At 39.9% G+C, this 12,343-nt stretch overlaps 1 protein-coding gene across 1 annotated transcript in view; it reads right to left on the bottom strand.

The window, feature by feature from the left end:
• Positions 1 to 12,343, bottom strand: part of PROS1 (protein S) — a 61,334-nt gene that overhangs the window by 47,542 nt on the left and 1,449 nt on the right. The gene's annotated exons all lie outside the window — the stretch shown is intronic.

Here is a 12,343-nt window from a genome sequence, read left to right on the forward strand (position 1 = left end):
ACAACATCCACAGACAAAATATAAAACCTACATTTTTTTTCCATAGTAATGAAATAATAAAATAAGCTTTTGTTTTCTATTTGACCAGTCATTATAGACTCAATGTTTGTGTCTCCCCAAATTCAAATGTGGGAGCCATAATCCCCAGTTTGGCTATATTTGGAGAAGGGACTGTAAGAAATTAATTAAGGTTAAATGAGGTCATAAGGGCAGGGTCCTCATCTTATTGGATCAGCATCCTTATAAGAAGAGAAACTAGAGAGTTCCCAAGAAAATTATATTAAGCAAGACTTAATTAAATGAAAAAAAGAAAAAAGAACGCCTACAGTCTTGCAAAACAAAACAAAAAATAAAAATAAATTGCCCTAAAAAATAATAAATAATACTATTAGGGAATCAGTAGAATATAGCCAGTAGTTTAAGCTTCTGACCAATGTGAACAGAACATTAAAATAAAACCTCAGGAAAATCTAACATTTAAGGGAAATCAGAGATCATCAAAACTACAGAAGCAGAATTAGTAACACATATGTAGAGAGAAAGAAAAGAATGCTTATAGACAGAAAAGAAGGTTAATTTCAAAAGGACCAGTTTTAGCAGTGTCAAATATTGTGATAAATTAATAACTATTCATATTAATTACAATTATTGAGAAGGAAAGTTAAAATGTACAGTTGGTTTAACAACAGGATTGTCATGAACATTCTCAGTCCCCAACACCAGTGGGAAGGCAACAAGAGAGGAAATAGAGACCTCCATGGTAAATGATTTCTTCAAGAAGGTCAACTGAGAAGAGAAAGAGAAAGAGAAGGCAATCTTTAGATCAGGGGTTGGGAACCTATGGCTCACGAGCCAGGTGTGGCTCTTTTGATGATTGCATCTGGCTCACAGACAAATCTTTAATGAAAAAAAAATAACATTAAAAATATAAAACATTCTCATGTTTTACAATTCATTCATTTCCTACCACTCATGTTCATGGTTGCGGGTGGCTGGAGCCAATCACAGATGTCCTCTGGGACAACACCAGTTGTTGTGAGGTCAGGAAGTAATCTTCCCTCTTTTTAATCAAGTAGTCAGCTAGCTAACTGCAGAAACCCTTTTGACGAAGAAGATGGCTAAAAGAAAAAAAGATAAGGAGTATCGTACTTTTCAGCAGGAATGGACAGAGGAATTCGCCTTTGTGGAGAGAGCAGGTTCTGCAGTGTGTCTAATATTCAATGATAAAATTGCATCAATAAAATGGTCAAATATAAAGCAGCACTTTGACACACACCATACTACATTTGCATTGAAATATCCAGTGAGGGACAGCAGGAAGAAAGCATGTCAAGAGCTACCGTGCAGAGTGCAAGCTAGTCAGCAGCAACTCCGTGCTTGGACCCAACAAGGTGACTGGAATTCAGCTAGCTTGGCTGGTGCTTTAGCAATTGTGAGAAACGGAAAGCCATTCACAGAAGGGGAGTATGCCAAAACATTCATGCTTGATATTGCTAATGAACTTCTTGACGACTTTTCAGATAAAGACAAGATAATCAAACGAATAAAAGACATGCCTCTGTTGGCAAGAACTGTTCATGATCATTATCATCATGATGGCAAATCAAATTGAGGAAACACAAGTGAAGGACATAAATGCAGCACCATTCTTTTCTCTCGCTTTGGATGAGTCAACAGATGTAAGCCCTTTATCCCAGTTCAGCGTGATTGCAAGATATGCTGTCAGTGACACACTACGTGAGGAAAGTCTTGCTGTTTTGCCTATGAAAGAGACAACAAGAGGGGAGGATTTATTCAAGTCTTTCACTGAGTTCACTAAAGAAAAACATTTACCGATGGATAAACTTATTTCAGTGTGTACTGATGGTGCTCCGTGCATGGTGGGGAGAAACAGGATTCGTAGTGCTTCTTCATGAACATGAAAAGAGACCCATCCTAAGTGTTCACTGCATCCTACATCAGGAGGTGTTTTGTGCTCAGATGTGTGGAGAGCAGCTTGGTGAGGTGATGTCGCTGGTCATTCGGGTGGTCAACTTTATTGTTGCCAGAGCTTTAAATGATCACCAGTTTAAAACACTGCTGGATGAAGTTGGGAATAATTATCCTGATCTGCTTCTGCACAGCAATGTGCTTGGTTGTCAAGAGGGAAGGTGCTCTGCCGTTTCGTGGCTTGTCTGAGTGAAATCCGGACTCTTCTTGAAATGAAAAACGTCGAGCATCCTGAGTTAGCTAACAGTGGCTCCTGAAGTTCTACTATCTCGTGTACATGACTGCACATCTGAACTAGCTCAATGTGAAAATGCAAGGCATTGGAAATACAGTCTTATCCCTTCAACAAGCAGTGTTTGCATTTAAAAATAAGCTGGAACTCTTCATTGCAGACATTGAAACAGGTCGTTTACTACACTTTGAAAAACTGGAAGAGTTTAAAGATGCATGCACAACAAGTGACCCTGCTCAACATCTTGACCTCCAGCAGCTAGCGGGCTTCACATCTAATCTCCTGCAGTCATTTAAAGCATGCTTTGGAGAATTTCATGAGCGCACTCGTCTTTTTAAGTTCATCACCCATCCACACAAGTGTGCAGTGGACAGCGCTGACCTGAGTTACATCCCCAGTGTCTCTGTCAGAGATTTTGAGCTACAAGCTGCTGACCTGAAGGCCTCAGACATGTGGGTGAATAAGTTCAAGTCACTGAATGAAGATTTGGAAAGACTTTGCAACAGCAAGCAGAGTTGGCGAGCAAACACAAGTGGGGAGAAATAAAAAAACTTCAACCCGCGGACCAGCTGATTGTCAAAACTTGGAATGCGCTTCTCATCACATACCACACACTGCAGCACGTGAGTATTGCTGTACTGACAATGTTTGGCTCTACATATGCATGTGAGCAGTCTTTCTCACATCTAAAGAATGTTAAGACCAACCTACGATCACGTTTAACGGATGGAAGTCTCAACGCCTGCATGAAGCTTAACCTCACCATGTATCAACCAGACTACAAAGCCATCAGCAAAACCATGCAGCACCAGAAGTCGCATTAATGGTAAGAAGTACTTTATTCATCATTGGTTACCAACAGCATAACAACGTTATTAAAAAGAATTCAGAGACTTCTTGTACTTTAAAAGTGTTGGTCTTACATAAAATGCACACATTTACTTATATTTAGTGTTAAACATATGGTATGGCTCACACAGGATTACATTTTAAAATATGTGGCGTTCATGGCTCTCTCAGCCAAAAAGGTTCCCGACCCCAGCTTTAGATAGAGACAAAGTTATAGTAATATTTTCCTCAAGTTGGGAAGGTACATCTCAGAATAACTGTAAAACTCAATGTGAAAATGCCAAATGCACCATTTTAAAAGATGGAAAATATCATATATATGCAGGAAGTTACAATTTTGCCAGTTTTGTAAAGATCTAAAAGCCATTGTTCTTGAATGTGTCTTTTTAAAATCCATTCCAAAACAATGGACAAGAGGACTAAGAAGACCTATACTGACGGACTCGAAGTGGGGAAATCAGTTCTTGTTACTTTACTCATCTGTAGAAATACTCAAAGCTATTTAAATAAAGTATATGTATTTCACTTCCCTATAAACCTGGAGGATTAGATTTCTATATTTAAAAATACAAATATACCTCTTGAATAAATTAATAGAGTTAATAACAATGTTTGTCTTTTTAAAAAGTAAACAAGTAATAAAAAGCACTATAACTCTACTTTCCAGAGAGATTCACCATTAAAATGTTATCCTTTTCCTTTGAATTTTTTTTTTTTTTTTTTTTTGCTATGCAGAGAATATGCCTTCTTTTTGTTTGGATATAACTGACATAAAACACTATATTAGTTTCACATGTACAACATAATGATTTTATATATATATATGTGTGTGTATATATATCTTTTGAATTTTTTTGTTATGCAGAGAATATCCCTTCTTTTTGCTGAGATATAACATATCATTATGTTAGTTTCAGACGTACAATATAATGACTATGTATATATGTATGTATACATATATATCTAAATCAGGGATCTCAAACTCGTTGCCATGCGGCCCGCCCACCAATTTTGTGCGGCCCGCAGACTAATCAAACTTTGTGGATTAATCTGCGGGCCAGTCTGCGGGCCGCACAAAATTGGTGGGCGGGCCGCATGCGGCCCGCAGCTGCGAGTTTGAGACCTCTGATCTAAATGATCACCGCACTAAGTCTAGTTAACATCTGTGACCCATATAGTTAATTTTTTTTGTATGCAAGGAAAACGATTAAGTTCTACTCTCTTAACTTTTAAATATACAATACATTATTATTAACAATAGTCACCATGCTGTACATTGCATTCCCAGGACTTAATTATTTTACAACTGGAAGTTTGTAACTTCTATACAGAATATATTCTTGTTTAAGATTATTGAAACCTGGCCTGACCTGTGGTGGCACACCTGGGTTGCTGAGGTCACTGGTTTGAAAGCCCAGGCTTGCCTGGTCAAGGCACATATGTAAAGCAATTTTGAGTGATGCTTAGCACTCCTCTCTATGCTTTCCTCTCTCTCTCTAAAATCAATAAATCAAATCTTTTTTAAAAATTACTTAATTCTTTTTACTTTTTTTAAGTGAGAAGAGGGGAGATAGAGAGACAGACTCTTGCATGTGCACCCTGACCAGGATCACCCCAGTTACCACCCCCACCACCACCACCCCCGTCTGGGGCTGAAGCTCAAATCAACTGACCTATCCGCAGTACCCGGGGCTGAAGCTTGGACTAACTGAGCAATTGGCTGTAAGAACAGGGAGAGAAAGAGGGAGAGGGATGAGAAGTGAAGTAGATGGTCGCTTCTCCTGTGTGCCCTGACTGGGGATTGAACCCAGGACGTCTGCATGCTGGGCTGATGCTCCATCCACTATGCCAACTGGCCAAGGCCATTACTGAATTCTTATTGGAAATTGTATTAGAATATATAAATATATCAAATTATCATGCTGTACAACTTAAATTTTCATTTATATGACAAATATATTTCAATTAAAAATGTTGAATAAAAAATTTAACTCTTGCCTATCTCCCTAAATAACTGTATTTCCCAGATAACTGGAAAATAAAGCATAAATATTTAGATAAAAAGGATCTGCATCACCAAATAGAATAAGAGTCAACACATTATTTTTTTGCGTCACCAAGGTGGTTTTCTTTTTTAGCAAACTAAATACTACCCTCAATCAAAACTTAGAAATTTAAAGATAATTTAGCTTTGCTAATGTCAAGTATCATCCTGCCCATTTTATTCACTGAATAGGACCAATCCCACATCTGATAAAATTTCTCTTAAGGCATCTGCATCTTTTTGGAGCGGTGTGGGCTTTGTGTGTTAGCTCCATCTAAACTCTTCAACTCACTTCTCTTCTTTTTTTTTGTGACTGAGACAGAGGGAAAGTCAGAGAAAGAAAGAGAGGGACAGACAGACAGGAAGGGAGAGAGATGAGAAGCATCAATTCCTTATTGCAGATCCTTAGTTGTTCATTGATTGATTTCTCATGTGTGCCTTGACGTAAGGGGGGAGGGGAGACGGCAAAGCGAGTGACTCCTTGTTCAAGCCAGCGACCCTGGGCTTCAAGTCAGTGACCTCTGGGCTCTAGCCAGCAACCATGGGGTCATGTTTATAATCCAGGCTCACGTCTATGATCCAGGCTCAAGCCACCAACCCTGTGCTCCAGCTGGGAAGCTAGCGCTCAAATCAGATGAGCCCGTGCTCAAGCCAGTGACCTCGGGGGTTTCTAACCTGGGTCCTCTGCATCCCAGTCCAACACTGTATCCACTGCACCACCACCTGGTCAGGCCCTTCTCTTCATTCTTAACCTCTTGACTGAAGGAGGGGAGAGACAGCCACAAAGAACCATTTGTATACAGTCCTGTGAACTTTCCTCCCAGTTTTCTCCAAAACAAAATAACTACCCTTGGTCAATGCACTGAGAAAAGAGATTCCAAAAGCCTTTAGTGACTATTAGATATTGAGATATACAGACATGAGCCAGATGTCAACCTGCAACAGGCAGAAACAAAAAACCCACAAACTACAGCCTCTTTCAAGGGCGGTCCTGAAGAGCACTGGAGAAACAACACCCTCACAATGGGCACACATATTGACCATGGGCACACATATTGACCATGGGCACACATATTGACCATGGGCACACATATTCTCCATGGGCACACATATTCACCATGGGCACGCATATTCACCATGGGCACGCATATTCTCCATGGGCACGCATATTCACCATGGGCACGCATATTGACCATGGGCACGCATATTCACCATGGGCACGCATATTCTCCATGGGCACGCATATTCACCATGGGCACATATATTCACCATGGGCACATATATTCTCCATGGGCACACATATTCACCATGGGCACACATATTCACCATGGGCACACATATTCTCCATGGGCACACATATTCACAGTATTTCTCATTGTCTGCTTTGCCTGGAATGATCACTTATCTGAAATGAGACCCTCTTCCACCTTCTGAATTGTTGCAAATGGTCTTGCTAGTTGTTCAAGGGCCTGTAAAGAACTAGATCTCAGGCCTAGGAACCAGGAAGATTAGGCAAGAACTGGCCCAGAGTTGAGAATATTTGTGTTACTGGTGACTGACCATGGGATAGCCTCACCCCAGAGAAGCTCTTAATAATAGGATGGGACAGAATGACCCACTTGGTTGTCAGTTGTATTTCTTCTCAAGACAATCTACTACAAGGGTCAAAAACACAAAAATCTACAAGTGTCAGGTATCATAAACAGGGGAAGAGAATTCGGTGAACGACAATAAATGGCAAGTGCTTGAAACTGTGGCAAACCACGACAGTATTTCTATTGAAAGAAGGTAGCTCTGAATGAGCTTTAGATCAATTTTACCGTGTTGGGCTATGGGCTCAGTGTTGCCTGATCTCCTTCATCTGAATTTCAAGAGAAGTCATAAAACCAATATTTTAGAAGAAATTTTAATTTTTAAAATGCCATGAAGGCCAAACACACAGTTCTGTGAGTACACATGGCCCTCAGGCTACCACTTTGAGTAACTCAGTCTAATGTTTGTTCAATATTCATAAAAATAGCAGCCGGCCTGGCAAGGATGGAGACTAAAGGTAGGCTCAGACCTGTGATGGCGCAGTGGATAAAGCGTCAACCTGGAAATGCTGAGGTTGCCGGTTCAAAACCCTGGGTTTGCCTGGTCAAGGCATATATGGGAGTTGATGCTTCCTGCTCCTCCTCCCCCCCTCCCCATTAAATAATGAATAAATTTTTTTTTTTAAATCTTAAAAAAATAAATAAAAAATAAAGGTAGACTCAGCTACACAGACTTTCCCTCACTAAGGTCCACCAGGCTCTCACTAGTATTTAAAAAAAAAAAAGACAAAACACCAAATTTGTCAGCAGCAACATTGCTTTTCTTTCAGCAGTTGGAAATTGAACTTATTACAGAATCGAATCAGATACCTAATGGGTGATGGTTAGTTAGGGTTTTCTACCAGGAAGGAATAGCTATCTGTACTCTGAGATAGAGACATTTATTCTGTATTTGGGTTTAATTTTTCTGTCAGCACGACGATCAGTAGACTAATTCAACACTATGCTAAGCCATACATTACCTTTAATTAAAAATTAACTCAATCAAGGAAATAAGTGAATGGGATGATTATTATGGTTTTCGTTGGTCTAGCAGTTAAAGGAGCTAGCCTCAGAGAATGACAGAATGACTTATGATTGAGGACTCGGTCATTGCCCTTTGGGATGCAACACTATCTTCCAATGTAGTTTAAAAAAAAAATCGTAGTACTTTCTGAATACCAGCAACCATTCATAATATGGTGCTGTTTTTTTCTGAAGCCAAAATATACAGGACAGGAATGAAGATAGAAAGAAAGAAGTACTGGTACTTGTCATGAATTGAGGCTTGGTGACTGTAATGTTTTGAACTGTGTCCCTTATAAAGACAGGAAAGTTCTTATCCTTCAGCACTTGTGACTATGACCTTGTTTGGAAATAGGAACTTGGCAAATGATGAAGTTAAAACAAGGTCATAAGGGCCTTTGCCAATCCACTACAACTGGCGTTCATATCAAAAGGGGAAATTTGGGATGCAGACAGACATGTACACATCAAAGATGATGTGAAGAGGGAAAGAATGTCATATTCAAGCCAGGGATGTCTTTAGAAAGCAGAAGCTAGGAGAGAAGTATGGACCAGATTCTCCCTCCTCATCCTCAGAAGGAACCAACCCTGCTGACACCTTGATCTTAGATTTCCGGCCTCCCAAACTGTGAGAGAATAAAGTCTGTTTCAGCCAGCCAGTCTGTGCTACTTTGTTCCAGCAGACCTATGAAACTAATCCAAAGATTTATTCTAGAATGTTCTGCTTTCTTCTCTCACAACTGGGTTCTGCTCATCTATAAATGGGGGAATCAGGGAAGAATATACTCATGCAGGAACCTAATATATCTTCTACTAAATTACAGCCTGAGTATACTATATAGCCATTTAAATTTCTTTACTCTCATTGAGAGAGAGAGAGAGAAAGAGAGAGAGGGTTATTCTGAAAAGACAATAAGCAAAGCATAATAGTGTTGTTGCCACATATAAGTCAGGGCTAGAAGGAGTGTTACTGCTCCAGGATGACTACTGTACACAGCAGAAAATGTAAAAGAAGAGATGGGTACAACCATCCTTAAATAGGAACAACAGGGCTCAGCTTCCTCCTGCTGGAGGGTATGTTTCACTCAGCCCATGGAGCATATAAAAACCCAAACATGAGGTACTGCCTGAGAGTAAGAGGTACGTGAACTTACCCTCTACCCTCTGAGGGTGAGGGTGAAGCCCTTCATAAATACAAGCTCAAACTTATAACCAAGAAAGATAGGCAAGCTCAAGAGAGAGTACCTGTATTCCCCTCTTTGTTATTACTTAGTTTGGGCCTATAGGATGTGTAGGTAAACTGCAATGTATGGTTTTGTCCATAGAGCACAGCACATTGACATGGGATTGTGACAGAACATTACCCAAGGATACTAACCTAGGAAACAGTGGCCTTGAGCCTTCCTCTCTGGCCATGGTGACTAGATCTATTGAGGAGGAGGTACTTTCTGTTCTACATTACTTATTTATATTAGAAATGTGTGCATATATATATATTTTTTCTTTACAGGGACAGAGAGAGAGAGTCAGAGAGAGGGATAGATAGGGACAGACAGACAGGAACAGAGAGAGATGAGAAGCATCAATCATCAGTTTTTCGTTGCAGTACCTTAGTTGTTCATTGATTGCTTTCTCATATGTGCCTTGACTGCGGGCCTTCAGCAGACCGAGTAACCCCTTGCTTGAGCCAGTGACCTTAGGTCTAAGGTGGTGAGCATGTGTTTTTTATTTTGCTAAGCCAGATGAACCCGCGCTCAAGCTGGCGACCTCGGGGTCTCGAACCTGGGTCCTCGGCATCCCAGTCCAACGCTCCATCCACTGCGCCACCGCCTGGTCAGGCGAAATGTGTGCATATATTTAAAAATACATTCAAATAGTGTTTATAGAAAGGTCATGTGCGTATACTGCACAGCCAATAATTAGAATGTGTAGAGTTCTCTTGGTTCCATTTCCTTCCCAGCACCCATTGCTCTGTGGGAACTGTCTCCACTTGATTCTACTGAGCTGTCAATCACAGGACTCCAGAAATTAGCTAAGCCAAAATGATGAAGCTCTTTTCTAGGGATTTCAATCATGAAGAGAGACACACCAGACTAATAGGCGGTTAGAGCTGAGTCATACAGTGGCAGCTTCACCATGGGGAGCACATGGACTCCCTCAATATAGATCACCTGAATGCCCCAGTCACTGGCTTCACTGGGCCTGGTTCTTCAGCATGCCACTCAGTAGCCTTTCAATAGATCCACTGAGCTTCTTTTTTCCTTCATTCCTCTTTTTCCTTTCTCTCTTTTCTTTCTCCCTTCCCTTCCCTTCCTTCCATAGTTACCATTACTGTTACTTGTAGCTAAAGACTACTGATATATGTATTACCAGGCTTCTTGTAATTTTTTTCTCATAATATTTTGAAAGTTTACAAATGTATATAGAACATTTATCTATAAAGAGGCTATTAAACTTGATGGTAAGAAAAGGTCTGTTATGAAAAGCATTACTGTGTTTCCTAACATAGAATTAATGGCAGGAGGGACCCTGGCCTGTTGCTCAGTGGTAGAGTGTCGGCCCAGCATGTGGATGTCCAGGGTTCAATTCCTGGCCAGGGTACACAGGAGAAGCGCCCATCTGCTTCCTCTCTGTCTCCCCCTCCCCCTCTCCTTCCTCTCTGTCTCTCTCTTCCCCTCCCGCAGCCAAGGCTCCATTGGAGCAAAGTTGGCCCAGGTGCTGAGGATGGCTCCATGGCCTCTGCCTCAGGCATTAGAATGATTTTGGTTGAAACAGAGCAATGCCCCAGGTGGGCAGAGCATCGCCCCCTGGTAGGCATTCCGGGCAGATCCCGGTTGGGTGCATGTAGAAGTCTCTCTGCCTCTCCACTTCGCACTTCAGAAAAATAAAGGAAAAAAAAAGATTTAATGGCAGGAGAATATAGCATAAGGTATTGGTGTTGCATACCAGAAATTATTTCTAACTCTTCTAGCACCAACCCCAACTCTAATCTAACCTTAATAAAATCTCTCCATCAGTCCAAATTTTAGACTGAAATAATGAGACTTTAAGTGAATACGAAGATGGATAAACAGTGAAAGGAATAGTTAGAAATCAAAAGACAACAGCAAAAACAAAGAAGGAAAATAGGAGTCACTATATAGGGTAGACTGCGTCCACCCAGAAGTGAAAGTCTCGATGAGGCTAAATTAGTACAGCCAAAAGGGGACATCCCTTTTCTTCTAGTTCTCTTCACCACAGTCCTTAGTTGGGAAGTGACATAAAATATGTTGATAGTATATCTTTTAAATCTTTCTCTGCTTATATATCTCCAATACACATATGGTCTGGAAACATCTGGAAAGTCAGTTGACACCTCTGAACAATTTCTTGCTAAAATGAAGAGGTTGAACTAGATGATTTCTCACACTCTCAAAACTAAACCTGTGGCCTGACCAGGCTGTGGCGCAGTGGATAAAGCGTCGGGCTGGGATATGGAGGACCCAGGTTCAAGACCCCGAGGTTGCCAACTTGAGCACAGGCTCATCTGGTTTGAGCAAAAGCTCACCAGCTTGGACCCAAGGTTGCTGGCTTGAGCAAGGAGTTACTCGGTCTGCTGAAGGCGTGCGGTCAAGGCACATATGAGAAAGCAATCAATGAACAACTAAGGTGTCACAATGAAAACCTGATGATTGACGCTTCTCATCTCTCTCTGTTCCTGTCTGTCTGTCTGTCTGTCTCTCTCTCTCTGTAAAAAAACAAAAACAAACAAAAAAACTAAACCTGTGATTTCATTTTCTTTAAATAGCAAGTATATTTTTATGAACTAAACATGAATTATAAATCAAATATTTACAGTTCTATCTCAAATTTAAAATCTTAGAGAGTAAAATAAATCCATCTGTATCACAGTTTCCTCATCAGTAAACCAAGATGATTTTCAATCCAATTCAACTATCATATTTTTAAATGAAAAGATTACAGAAGCTTTGTATGCTATATTGATAGAATTATTTACTCTAACAGTATTTATACATTACAAGTGTATTTATTGCTCCATATATATGTTTTGAATACCTCCATATAATACACATACACTTTTTAACTTTGCCTAGATTCAATGGAAATATAACAATCTCTATAAAAAGAAAGGATTAGGCAAATTCCTGTGACAACAGGCAGTAAGTGTGGCAAGTCATTTTCCCCTCTTTCTCCTCTCCAAAGCACTAGTTAACAGACAAGTATTTGATTGTCCTCGTGAACTATACAGATAATATAAGATAGTGCCTGTAGTCCACATATAGGCTTAATGACAGCAGTTTGAGTGTTGAAGTTCTGCTATTGTACTTCTTTAATATAAAATCAATAAATAATGTTTTAGCCTCTGAAGTAGAATTTTAAAATACCTCACTCATCCTGAGCAGTAATTAATGAAAATTAATGGAATGTTAGTGAATTCTTATTTAATTCTCCTGAAATTACTTCTTTGAAATTTTCATATTGGAACTTTAAGCAGCCTAAAAGTTATTTGTAATCTATAAATTATCTCTCACATGCCATTTCCTGAGAATAGAAGGGCACAAGTAACCATTTTTAATCAGTGAATATGCTTAAACTTTGAAAAAGAAACGAATTAATTGACAACTAAAATGT

The sequence above is a fragment of the Saccopteryx bilineata genome, chromosome 8, assembly GCF_036850765.1.
Source record: "Saccopteryx bilineata isolate mSacBil1 chromosome 8, mSacBil1_pri_phased_curated, whole genome shotgun sequence".
Taxonomy (NCBI): Eukaryota; Metazoa; Chordata; class Mammalia; order Chiroptera; family Emballonuridae; genus Saccopteryx; species Saccopteryx bilineata.